Here is a 14,468-nt window from a genome sequence, read left to right as displayed (position 1 = left end):
GGGCCGTCCTCCAATGCTGCTCCTGCAATAAAGAACCAAAATTATCAAATGGAGCAGACCAAGGAAAAGGCTGCTCCCAGATTTACCGATGCCTCACTTCTGGTCCTACTGGATGGGGTGAGGAGGAGGAGGGATATTTTCTACCCGGCGGACGGGAGGAAGTGGCCTGTCTCTGCCACCAAGAAGGCCTGGCTCGAGGTGGCAGAGGAGGTCACCAGCAACAGCAACGTCTCCCGCACCTGGATCCAGTGCAGGAAGCGCTTCAATGACCTAACTAGGTCAGCCAAAGTGAGTACACTTACTCATTCTCCTACACTCCGTTTTCCACATCACCACCCCCACCCCACAACTCCTTCTGCACTGCCAACACTACTCTGTCACATCACTCCTCGCACCCACTCAAACCTCATCCTCAACTTACCTGCACTTACTCACCTCCCCAGTACTCATCCCACCACTACCACCCAACCCAATCCTTATACAATGTCATGGCTCTGTCTCACACTCACCCTCTGTGCATCTCTTTCACGGTCAGCCTCATCCAAACCAATGCATTCAGCGGTTGGCCACGTCACCATCCCTCACTCACGCCTCTCTACTTTCTCCCCTTATAGGAGAAGAGAGCCCAGAATGCATGGGAGAGGGTGAAGACCGGAGGGGGACCGCAACATCTGGTCGTCCTCACAGACACGGAGCAGGAGGCTCTAGAACTAAGCCGCACCCTCGAGTGCCTGTCCGTCGGGGACGCCGAGACTGCCACCCGACAAACGGCTGGTGACAGAACTTTAACATTCAGCATTCACAATAGCAAATCATGTTAACATGCCTTGACATCTTCAGCACCTCAACATCTGTCATCATGCTTAATATTGCCTTCTGTTCTCTTACAGGGCCTGCAACGACCGCCGTGACGGCGGAGGGCGATTCCTCAGAGGACCAGCCGGCCTCTGAGGGGGCACCGTCACATCTGAGTGAGCCATCCACCAGCCCAGATACACACACCTCGGTCGATCCCCGTCCTCACTTAGTTGGGGTCGCACATGGTGAGTCACCACACACGTGAGCACGAGCAGACACTGGTGGCAGGGGCAGCTGTGGAGAGTCCGCGTCCGTGGGAGCACTCTTCTCCAGGCTCCACTCAGCTGGACGCAGATGCTGAACCCTGGGGGCCATCCTTTAAAAGGAGAATGATCGAGGGGCAGCTGTGAATTTGCGAGGTGCTGGAACAGGTGCCACGCGCATTCTCCACAATCACACAGAGGATGGAAGAGTCCAACTCCTGCATGAGTGGAATGGTGGCACAGGTACAGGAGGGAATCTCTGAGATACTGTCACAGGGATGTGAGGGCATCTCTGAGGTAGTGGTAAGTGCGGGAATGTCTGCAATGGAGGGAAAGCTAGCCTCCATCGAGCTTCAAGCACGGCTCACAAATGAATCCCTTCAGGCCCTGACAACGGCCCTTCGGACTCAGGGTGAGCAACATTCTGCCGCCTTCAACAGGCAGGCAGATACTCCGGCACTGGCCTTGCAAGGCTTCACACATGTCCTCCAATCTGTCGTCCAGCAGGGTGGTAGGAGTGATGTGGGCCTGGCCCAGGAGAGGGATGATGGCGAAAGGGGACATGGAAGTGGGGTCACCACTCACAACGCCCCCACGTCTCACCCGTTGCCCCCCTCTCAACCAGTACCTGCAATGCTGCCTCCTCTCCAGGTGGCCGAGTCTGCCCCTGCACAGGTGCAGGTGGAGCAGTCTTTGGAGGGGCCCTCACGGGCACCGAAACCCAGAGGCCGTCGGCCCAAAGCATCTAATCAGTCAGGGCATGAACAAGAGCAACCTGCCAACACCTCTGCTGCAGCCTCAGGGGAGGCACCACGTAGGAGTACTCATAAGCGTAAGGTGAAGGTTTATGAGCACAAAGGGGATGCACAAGAGTGTTTGACGGTTTGTCATGTTTTCTATTTATATTTGATTTTTGTTAATGGCACATTAAATATTATTATTGTCACCACTACTGCCACGTCTTGACCATTCTTGACTGGCTTGTGTAATAAGTCCCTTTCACGAGGCTCACCATGAACACCCACACTTGATGCCACCCATTGGGTCACCCTACAGTGGGTGTATGTGTAGTTGCACGACTATTTTGTGCAGGGACCTGTAGCGCAGCACTGTGTTGTGGAGCTCCACGTGGCGGAGGTGGGCGGCGTGTCTGGCGAGGCTGGTGATGTTGCTCGACCTCAGATGAAGTGATGAATGCAGCTATGGCGCCCCCCATCCTGATGGTGTGAGTTTGAAGGGGTCCGCAAAGTAGGTAAATGTGTTTGCACAGCAGAGTTTAGGGTATAAATTCATAATTTTGAGTGGAAAGACAAAGATGTTGCAGCCAAATCTTTGTCTGAAGTGACAGAGTGCCCTGCTGCAATAAATGAGGTTTTCCCCCCAACTGTCAAATAATCCTTTGCATCTCCCACTGGCTGCTGGCTGAAACACATCTGCTCCAACAGGGAGTGTTTCCCACAGCACAGGAAACACTCTGAGGATCCTTCAAAATTGCACCCCTGCCAAAATCTCCACTCAATGATGTCTGTCAAGTACCTCAAGTATCTAAATAACAATGTAAAGTAGCATCCTGCTGGCTTTAATTGCCGGTGGCTGCACACGCACCCGAACGCGTCACTGGGGAACCCGGAAGTCAGCGAGTTGGAGCCAGGCTCCGATCCCGCTCCAGGATTCCGCCATTTTAGGAGCCCCCCCGCCCCCAACGCACCCGCTCGGCCATCCGAAAATCGGCCCCCTAGTGTCAGTTGTACGTTCAGAAGACATAAAGAAGGAGTCCTCATTGGATGAGATTCTTATCAGATGCTAGCTGAACCTCAATAAAAGGAAGGAGGTGCCTGGAGTAAAGAGAAGCAGCTGTAGGCCTGGCCTAGCAACTTAAATCTGACTTTTACACTCTTTAAATACTTTTAGACTGGGAAATATCTCAGAGCTGGTGCAATGTATGTTTTCAGTTACGCACATCAATGGGGTTTCGGCCACACTTCTGACGAAACGGTGGAGCGGGAGCAGCTTCGAGGAATTTCCTGGCCTTGGTTTCTTTAAAATTTGCCCTGATATTTTGTTTTAAAATTATAGGACCAATAGTGAGTTGCTTGGTGCTCATAGCACTGATGCAGATTGGGCACAGGTGGCTCGTATCATCGGGTGCTGAGGCCTGAGACCTGCTGTGCCCTGTTACAAATATTATGGGATAGTGTGGTGGGGAAGTTGCTGTGGTGCTGAGGGTATACGCAAAAAACATGGTGAAACTCATTAAGGCCTCAGAAAAAAAATGTTAAGGAAGTTGCTTGCCCCATAATGCAATCTCAGCATCTGAATAATGCAATGAGAGCTCAATGCCCGTCCAGTCATGTTCCTTATGGTGAAGTCTGTTTGGTAGTTCTATCAAGTAGCTGTATATTGACCCATCAATTTAACTGTTATTTAACGGTGTCCTTGGGTTTCAGCATTGCAGCTATTCACACTTATTTAAAGCTGAGCGCCAATCAGCCTTCTGTTGGGTGTTACTGAGAGAACTGTAATCGAGCTCTGCCTAATTAGGACACTGGCCATCCCTCTCTAACTGCAGGCTCTGGAGTAGGGAAGGATCAGACCAAACATGCAGCTCAGGCCAGCCTAGGTATCCAAGGTGATTGCATCCTAATGTGCCTTTCATAACTTTGTCCTGCAAAGGAACAGGTGGAGAAGAAAACCTGCCTCAACCAGTGGCACAAGAGGACCCCAGCCATCCACCACCTTATGTAAACCTATGAACATGCCACATACAGGCATCTTGTGTTGGCTGTATGCTTGGTGTTTGTTTCTTGCCACATTTCTTAGGCCATTGGGGAAAAGCATTGACAAGACAGCAATAGGCCTTTGGAAAGTAGAGCACTGTGCATTCTCTCTCTGTGACGCTCCACCAAACTTACAATAAAGTGCATTGAAAGGCAACATTGTAAAATTAAGTAAAATGTGAGCGGGAGTTACCGTGGCAACCTTTCATAGAGCAGCAGATTTCTTCCTCATCTGCTCCCAGAATCTTGTCAGAGGTGACACAGTGCTTACTCTTTCTGCTACCTCCATCCAGGTTGCTTTCTTGCTCCTCTTCAGAGAGGGATGCTCATCTGCTCAAATAAAAGACCACGTTCTATCCTGGTCTTTGTGCAAAAGGACCTTTAAAACTGCATCTTGGAAGGGTCCTGGTCTTGCTGTAGCCATTTCTACCTGTTAGTATCAATGCATTGGTAAGGGACCAGCAATCCGTTAAGAGCTGCTGGTGGAAGATAAAAGCAGTTCCTTACTTCATGCACTGTGCAGCAGGAATGCTGCAGAGGATTTGATCTTGGGTTATAGCGTGAGGTCGACTAATAGCACTACATTTGACACCCAAAGAACAACGCTACCACAACACTGGAACCGCATCATCAGCCCCTAAATCACTCTGAAAAGCCAAATTCTATAGGATGCTACAAGGACAACAATTTACATTTCTAACATGGTCCTCACATAAAGAAAACCCGTCAGTATGTTTTACAAAGCAGAGAAGGAGAACAGCAAGTGAAAAAAGGGTAATGGAAATCTGGAACTTTCTCCCCCAAAAAGTTGTTGAGACTCGGTCAATTGAAAATTTGAAAACTGAAATTAATAGATTTTTATTAGACAAGGGTGCTGAGGGTTACGGAACCAAGGCGGGTAGATGGAGTTAAGATACAGATTAGCCATGATCTAATTGAATGGCGGAACAGGCTCGAGGGGCTGAATGGCCTACTCCTGTTCCTATGTTCCTAAATAATTTTGGAGGGGTGGTTGAAAATGCAATCAAAGAGAAAGGTTTTAAGAAAACTTTTGATGAAAGTGGCAAAACAAAGTAGTTTTGAAAGTGACTTCCAGAAGGCAGGGTTGTAGTACGTTAAAGATTGGTCTCTGTTGGTACTAAATATTGGGAAGACTGATGCCATTGTCTTCGGTCCCCGTCACAAACTCCATCCCCTAGCAACCAACTCCATCGCCCTCCCTGGCCACTGTCGGAGGCTGAACCAGACCATTTGCAAGCTTGGCGTCCTATTTGATTCTGAGTTGAGCTTCTGACCACATATTCGCTCCATCACCAAGACCACGTACTTCCACCTCCGTAACATCGCCCGTCTACACCCCTGCCTAAGCTCATCTGCTGCTGAAGCCCTCATCCATGCCTTTGTTACCTCTAGACTTGACTATTGCAATGCTCTCCGAGCTGGTCTCCCAGCTTGCACACTCCGGAAACTTGAGCTCATCCAAAACTCTGCTGCCCATATCCTAACTCGCACCAAGTCCCGTTCACCCATCACCCCTGTGCTCACTGACCTACATTGCCTCCCTATCCGGCAATGCCCGATTTTAAAATTCTCATCCTTGTTTTCAAATCATTCTATGGCCTCACCCCTCCCTATCTCTGTAACCTCCTCCAGCCCTACAACCCTCTGAGATCTCTGCATTCCTTCAATTTTGGCCTCTTGTGCATCGCCGATTTTAATCGCTCCACCATTGGTGACCGTGCCTTCAGCTGCCTAGGCCCTAAGCACTGAAACTCCCTCCCTAAACCTCTCCGCCTTTCTTCCTCTCTCTCCTCCTTTAAGACACTCCTTAAAACCTACCTCTTTGACCAAACTTTTGGTCATCTGTCCTAACTATGTGGCTCGGTGTCAAATTTTGTTTGATAACGCTCCTGCGAAGTGCCTTTTGACTTTTTACTACATTAAAGGTGCTATATAAATGCAAGTTGTTGTTGTTGGCCCAGTGGAGGGAAAAGAGATCAGTGGCAATCGATGTCAGAGGAGATGAGCGATTGTGCAAGGACATTCATTTGGAGAAGATTGCTCAGATAGGGCGACTTGAGGTGGCTTAGGGTTTTTAAAACAAGACCAAGGATCTTGAAATCACATTGCTTGGGTACAGGAAGCCAGTGGAGCTGATCAAGGATGGGGATGCCATGTGTGGGATTTTGTGTGCGAGAGGAGATTATGTTATAAACGATGGAGTTGGGAGGCTGGCAAAAGAGGATTGGCAAACTCAATCATTCAACAAAAAACAAAATATTGCAGCTGCTGGAAATGCTGAGAACATTCTGTGGGGAGAAAAGACAAGTCTACATTTCGAAAGAAGAGTCCATACCTGAAACGTTGAGGTATCTGTTCTTTCTACAGATGCTGCCTGACTGGCTGTGCGTTTCTGGCTTCTTCTGTTTTTGACTCAATCTTTAAGGTCATGGATTAGGGTTTTAATAATATTGAAGAAGAGGCAATGATCCTCTGAGGTGAGGAAGTGGCCTTGGCAACAGACTGGATGTGGAAGAGGAAACACAATTTGGGATCAAACAGGATGCCAAAGTTTCACCGATTTAGTCTACGGACCAAATGCGGGAAAGCGGGATTAGGCTGGGTGGCTCATTTCTCAGCCGGCGCGGACATGGTGGGCCAAATGGCCTCCTTCTATGCCATAAATTTTCTATGATTCTATGATCTTCTATGATAGTCTGACGAGAATTCAGAGAAGTTGATGAAGTCAAGGCCAACAGTGGACTTACCAAACCGTTAACGCCGCAATTAGGGGCTGATGGGAACTGAAGAGGGTGGCTTTGATTTTGATGGTGAAGGCAAAGAGGTGTCATCACCATCCATGTGGAGGTTGTCCCTGATGATGTCAGAAATGCGTTGATACACAAAAGACGTGGATAAGATACTCTGTAGAAAATGGAAAATTCCCCTTCAATATCCTGTTTTAACACAATGCAGAAGTGCTGGGTCCTTGAAGAGTTAATACGCCACAGTAACTGAGCTCAGTGACGGTGCTAATAATGGCTAGGGTCAGATAGCACAGCATCAGCACAGTACAAAATACAGAGCTGGAAATACTGAGTATTTAAACTGAAAACTTATATTGCACCTCCCATGAATGGTGGATTGTCCTGCTATAAATTGCATGATTTTGAACAAAGCAAGTCACTTGAGGATTTATAATTGGGTGGAGGTTAATTTGCCAAGCTAAGGTGGGTTCACTCGATAACTGTATTTATGTTGTCACTCCTGCACATATGGTTCAATTAGTAATTGGCCAGACTCCTCCCTGATGGTTTTCTTTAAAACCATAAATCATTTAAGAATCCAGTAGTTAAACGCAACAGAACTTCGAACAGATGTGACAAACTGAGATTGTGGAACTGTCAGTTTTTGAGATTTGATTATACGATAAATATTGTTTGACAGCTGACATTCATCGCTCACATTAGTAATAATCAACCATTGATTCCTGCCTTGCAATGACGTGCGCTTTATTGATATTTGAGATTGAACCAAACACAATGAAATGGAGATTTTATGCAATCTATTCCATCAAATGGTGACAACATCTAGAAAGGAGAATATAGTGTAAACATTTTCTAAAGCAACAAAACAGGCACAAGACTAAAATAAATTTCAGCCATGCAACTTGATTCTTAAACAAGAGGTACTCTATCTAATCTACCAGCTTGCCTGCACTCCATTTCAAATCTAGCAGAATTTCAAACTGTATAATATGCCTTTAAATATACTCTAGCCCTTGTTTGTAAAGACAAATAAAATGAATGTTCCCTGCAGCTAAGAATAAAGCTAAAGTATTAATTAGTGTTCACATGACCATTAGTAAAAGAAAAGCTCTTCTATACAGTATATTCTTAAAGTATCAGCCATTTTACACTATCGTCCAAAGTCAAAATTACTCCCTTTGTCTAAAGTAGGTTTAGGTTTTGCGAGAAATTGGTAGATTTAGGATCAGAGCCTTTCCCCTTTTTCACGTTTTGTATGAAGGTCCCATTTCACTACCTGGACCATAATCTATTCAATGGATTCACACTGTTACAAGCAGTCGTGGGTTTTACTAATGTGAATAGAATTTTGGGAAATATTTGGAAAGTATTCAAAGGAAGAGTACAAACTAAAGAATTTTGTATCAGACATTTATAAACGCGTGGGAGGGGTGAGTTTCTGGGGGGTGGGGGGACCCAGAAGCTTCTCCCTCCCCGCTGCCCGAACTTTGACGGAAGAATTGTGAAAAAAAACCTGGAAAATGGTATAAACTGGGTTTCCGTGGCTCTTCCTGTCGGAATTTACCCCATGGACTGGTAGGGGCAGTTTAGAGAGCTAATTGGAAAATCATTGTAATCATTTAACTCGGATGACTGAGGTCTCATTTTTGGAAATTTAGATTCAATTGTTAGTTTTAGACACAGTTTCAGTTAATGTCTGTTGTAATAGAAATAACGGTCTTTGAACAGCCACCCGAAAATAATGCCGGTTTGACCAATGGGATTATTCCATCACATTGACACCTTTTTCACAAATGTGACACCTTTTTATGCAAATTCCGAAACCATGTGGATGTAATTCACTATTAACCATTCTCAGCCTGTGCTTCTGATTTATGGGGTAAATTTTAACTGCAAGAACGGGTGGGTTGTGGACAGTGGGAAGGTGAAAATTGTAAAAAAGTAAAACCCGACCCCAACCCGCCCGCTTCCGGTTTTAACGGAGGCGGGTCGGGAGGCCGACGACCAATCCAATCTCAGGAGGCGGATCGGTCAGTGAAATCTTCTAAAGAAACTGCAGGCCTCCATTTTAACAGCATTTTTATTTTTAACTCTTGTGGGCCGGGATTCCCAGACTTCCTGATTCTCGCCACGTAAGAGGAGTCGAGAAGGGCCGGATCAACAAGTAAGTGCCTTTATTGCACTGCTTGTGGGCCAGGAGGTGCAGGAGTGTTTCCTCCAGGCCCAACAAGCTCACCTGCAGCGATCTGACACATGCGATTGGCCAATCCCCCCCAATGTCTGACCCCCCCCCCACCATGATCTCCAACTCCTCCACGATCATCAACCCCCCCACGATCTCCAAACCCCCTGCACGACCTCCGACATCCCCGCGATCTCCGACATCCCCACGATCTCTGACCCCCCCGTGATCTCTGACCATCCCTACGATCTCCGACCCTCCACCACAATCTCCGCCACTCCCACGATCTCCGGCCCCCCATGATCTCCATCCCCCACCCCTCACGAGCTCTGTCCCCCCCGATGACCGACCCCACCGATGACTTCCCCCGATGACTCACCCCGATGAGCGTCGACCCCCCTATCTGACCCCCCTTGCCGATGTCCGCCCCCCGATGACCGATCTCCCCCCCACCGATGACCGGCACCCCTCCCCCGATCTAAGATTTACCTGCTGGCAACCGCCCCCCTCTTACTTCATCCATCCAGTATGATCCTAAAGATCTCTCTCTGCAGCATCTAATTGATTCTTAAATAATTCTAGGGTTTTCAGCTCCACTCTTCTATCTGTGAGCCTATTCCAAGTGTTCATCATTCTTTTTGTGAAGAAGAACTTCCTGACATCGGTCCTAAATTTACCTTTTATTAGTTTGAACCTATGGCCCTTATTGTGCTTTCGCAATTTAACTTAAAGTAATTTTCTAAATTTGTCTTTTCCATACCATTTACTATTTTATGTACCTTTATAAGATCATCTCCCAAACGCCTCCTTTCAAGGGTGAAAAATTCAACTCTCCCCAGTCTTTCCTAGCAGTTCTACCTCTAACATTAGCGATCAGTCTTGATGCTCTTCTCTGTACTGCCTCGAAAGCTTATGTCTCGATGACCAGAACTGGGCACAGTACTCAAGGTGTTGGTCTGACCAGAGCTCGGGACAGTTTGGTCGCAATGTACTCTTGCATTCTACTGCTTCCACTACATAGTTCAACATTTTATTGACTCTGTTGATTGCTACTGTACATTGGTTGGACATCGAGTCTTCAAAGATTTCTGCGTCTCTTTCAACTTCATCCTTAGTCATTCACGGAGTATGTGTGTTACTCATCCATCATGTGACTTTATGTGCTGCACACAGAAAAATTAAGCTTTGAATTACTAGAAATATTCTGCAAGAATTTCCTATGTGGCAAATTTGGGAATAAAAGTACTTTATTGTGGGATCAGAGAGAATTAAGATCGAACCAGAAATCAAGTGTATTCAAATTGGCAGCACTCTGCTGTAAGATTGAGAGCAGAGTGAGGGGTTTGCTTTCAATTAAGTGCAAAATTTATGAGGAGCTGATAAAGACATCTGGTCATCAGGAGGCCAGTCAGATCATTTGAAAGAGTGTTAGCACAATTGAAGAGAGGCAAAATCACAAATCATACGGCAAGTGCATTTGAATAGAAATTGTGGTATAATGAGGAGCATTTTAATGAGGATGGACTGTGATACGCTGTGCACACAAATTAAAACCAGAGCTGTATTATTGAATTACTGAACAATAAAACTACATGACACATTCCTATTGTGGTCCAGAATCATCACAGTAAAACAACAAGTTGTAGACCTATTGAAATATTAGATTACTACACAATAAAAGTAGATAGAGTGAGTAAGGCAGTCAAACTGAGGGATTACTGTACATGCCTTTTGCAGCGTTAAAGGAAAAAATTCCTCAATTACAGCCTTGAGGCCTCTAAAACTAGACCCTACCCGTTCCTCACTCTATCCCTTAGATTGAAAGCAAACCTTGAAATGCATAGGCAAGAGTGACATGGGACAATCTATCAGTAAAATTGCAACCAGCCTTCATTGTCCAGCTCAGTGGGAGTGCCCTCATTTGGTTCCACTCTTACCTATACAACCATAGCCAGAGCATCTCTAGCGATAGCGTCTCATCCCGACCCCACAGCATTACCTCTGGAGTCCTCAAAGGGTCCATCTTTGGTGCACACCTCTTCCTCCTCTAAAAGCTACCCCTTGGAAACAACATCTGAAGGCATGGGTCAGGTTTCACATGCATGCTGACGACACCCACTTCTACCACCTCTCTTGAGCCCTCCACTGCCTCTGTGTTGTCAGACTGCTTGTCTGACATCTGGTCCTAGATGAGCTGCAATTTCCTCCAGTTAATCATTGAGAAGACTGAAGTCATCGTTTTCGTCCCCCGCCACAGACTCCGTACCCTTTCCACCAATTTCATCCCCCTCCCTGGCCATTTTCAGATTGAACCAAAATGTTTGTGATCTCAGTGTCCTATTTGACCCCAAGCTGAGCATCTGACTCCATATCCTCTCCATCACAAAGAACACCTCCTTCCACCTCCGTACCATCGCCCGTCTCTGCCCCACCTCAGCCTATCTGCTGCTGAAACCCTCATCTATGCCTTTGTCACCTCCAGGTTCGCTTATTCCAATGCTTTTCTGGCCGGGCTCCCATCTTCCACCCTCGTTAAACTTCAACTCATCCAAAATTCTGCTGCCCATATCCTAACTTGCACCAAGTCCCTTCACCCGTCACCCCTGTTTCCCCTTTGCTTCCAAATAAAAATTCTCATCTTCAAGTTCAAAGGCTTCCCTATCTCTGTAATGTCCTCTAGCCCAACAACCCTCCGTGAACTCTGTGTTCCTCCAACTCTGGCCTATTTTACACCTCTAGCGGCCAGGATCAGATCCTACTGATTGCTGCTGGAGAGCAGTAGTCAGTATGTCCTAAAGAACAATGATCATCCTGGGTGGGAAGGAATATACCAGTGAAGTTACTCCAAGTGGTTCTTTTATCATCTTCAGCTTGCCCAGGTATTCCCACAGACTCTCCGGTCCACGGAGGTCCCAGCACAGGTCTTTGCACCATGTTTCTGCTGGCGCCCCTCCAATGGGTCAATATGGCAGGAAAGTAAGACGAGAGAATGGGAGCACCCCTTCTCACCTCATTAAAATACTAATGCTGGGCTTAGTCTAGTCCAGTGTTGTCCATTATGTTAACCATGTGGCTAACTGGGAATCCAGATGTGGCTAATTGCATTTCTGATTCAAAAATAAAAAAGAAGTAATAGACACCGTGTTGGGCATGCGATCTCAATACTCAAATTCACGCGGTGTATGTGTGTGTGCTTTAAGCTTTTTGTGCATTTGTTGGTAAAATGGTAAGATGAAAAGCAGAGTGTGAGAGTGCTTTTTGGTCGCTGTGAGTGCTTTACTTCCTTGGTTACTGAATGCTGGTCGATGTTCATTAAGTAAACATACACATGTGAAGTTCATTTACCTGTATTATGTAAATATATGTAATTTTCTACTAAAATTAGTGCATGTGGCTAAAATGAATCCGCCTTTGTTCCACCTGTGGCTAGTCAGCAATTTCTATTGGACAACACTAGTGTAGTCTAGATGTAGGTCCAGTTATGTCCATTTGGGACACCCCAGGAAATTCCATATATAATTGGTCTCCTTCCTTTTTCCTCTTTACAGTGCCTGGGGAGCACCAATTTGTCAGGCACAGTGAGAAAAACCCACCTCTCATTCATTATTATATATTGTAGCCACCTTATGAATTATTTTTTAGTTAAATTGAACATTGGTCTATGCAACTGCTTTGCACTAATTGGATTTTTTAAAAATCCCAAATGGAACTATTCTGTAATAAAATGGGCATTTTATTGCTTTCTTCTTTGTGAGGAATATTGTTTGAATAAGGTACTCACTCTTTTTTAACTTTGTCTTGCCTGACACCTCTGCAGCCAAGAGGATGGGAGCAGTCTGTTTCCAATGTACCCTGTAGTCAGCTGCTAGAAGGGGCCCAATTATTACTCTGCTTTCCAATTCCACCCCCCCTTCTCCCACCCCCCCCCCCACCCCACTGTTTGGTGCTTCGGTGCTGAAATCACTTCAGATCAAAACTGAGCAGAATGGGTCACCGCGTTCTGTGGTACTTTATAATACGCAGTATTTGTTTGCTAGGTAGTCTAGAAAAAGTGAAAAGTGATAAATCATAACATTCCACACAGGTCAGGAATACCGACAGAATGACCATCACCTATTTCATTCCACAGTACACAACCAACATCCACAGATGGTGAAGTCAGCAGTCTACATGTGTAGGAGAAACACAGGCTCTAGGATTACGTGACATGCTGCAGCAGTCCTGAACATGAGCAATGGAAAATTGGATATTGAAAACCTCTTTCCATCAAGCAGATCTCCCTGGGGGACATATAATATCTTAAAACATTCCTCACATCCATTAGGAAATTCTCATTTTCTTAATTAAAACATTGAGGCAGAGCTTGGGGACAGTCATTAGTTTAGAAGATTTTGAAGTAGCCACACTGTGGAGCCATGAGTAAATTGGTGGATGGAAAATTCTCTCAAGTAAATGCCAACCAAGCAATTATGAAACTCAACTATGGTAGAACCACTAAAGTGGAACATATTAAAAGGGTTTGTTCATTGATGTGTCGGTTTTGCTTTAAGATCATCCAAATACTTTAACATCATCCAAATAATACGAGAACCTTCACCACACGGACTGCAGCGGTTCAAGAAGGCGGCTCACCACCACCTTCTCAAGGGCAATTAGGGATGGGCAATAAATGCCGGCCTCGCCAGCGACGCCCACATCCCATGAACGAATAAAAAAAAGGGCATTTCAAACGACAAATAAACGTCTTAGAATATGATTAAAATTTGATATACAGCATCGTCATGCATTCATGAGAAGACCTTTTTGTAACCAATTACAGAGAGCACCAAATTACACCACTAAAAGTTACCTTTCCCTAAATCAACTGTAATGACGGTTCCATAATAGGTTTTAAAACTGATTCTGCAGTGGACTGATAGTTTTAAATATGAGTTAAACTGACTTTATGAATTGCTGTTGCTGAGAATGGTGAATGAACACAAGACATTTTTATGACAGTCCTCTGTCTACTATATTAGGGTTCATTTCCACATCGTTCACCTGAGGAAGGAGGTAGCCTCCGAAAGCTTGTGAATTTAAAATAAAATTGCTGGACTATAACTTGGTGTTGTAAAATTGTTTACTACTATATTAACTCACAGAGGTGGTAACTTGCTTAAGAGGAACAGATTTGAACTTCACCAATCTGGCCAAAAGTTTGGAATCAGAACTGTCCCGGGCTGCCAAGTTACAGTGTTTTTAAAAGTTGTTATCATTTAGAAATGTGCCTAATTAAGTCTAAGCTGACGCAATTTTTGCTATTTTCTTTTAAAAGTGCCCCAGTGGATTCTTTGAGTAGAAATACATTCTCGAGTGGATCCTTCCAGTCGACGATTGTTGCCTTGTATCAGGAAGCTGTATCTTCAGTTGGTTGTGAATGCAGCTTCTACACAAGCCCCAACAATCGGCAAGTTTCATCTCATCAGTGACTGCTCAAGATACATTTTGGAGTTGATAAATCCATTTACATGTTAGGAATATAGTGATTGTTTGATTCATTGGATTCACTGTCATTGCTCCTACAGAGAGAACACTGAGAGCAATAATAATCAAAGACCTGATTGGATCTCTTCGACACTTTATTTTATTGTACTTCTTTTTAAAATTGAATTTTCAAGAGTTGGCAGTCGCACATGTATTT

Source organism: Heptranchias perlo, chromosome 5, assembly GCF_035084215.1.
Source record: "Heptranchias perlo isolate sHepPer1 chromosome 5, sHepPer1.hap1, whole genome shotgun sequence".
Taxonomy (NCBI): Eukaryota; Metazoa; Chordata; class Chondrichthyes; order Hexanchiformes; family Hexanchidae; genus Heptranchias; species Heptranchias perlo.
Note: the sequence above shows the minus strand (reverse complement) of the source record.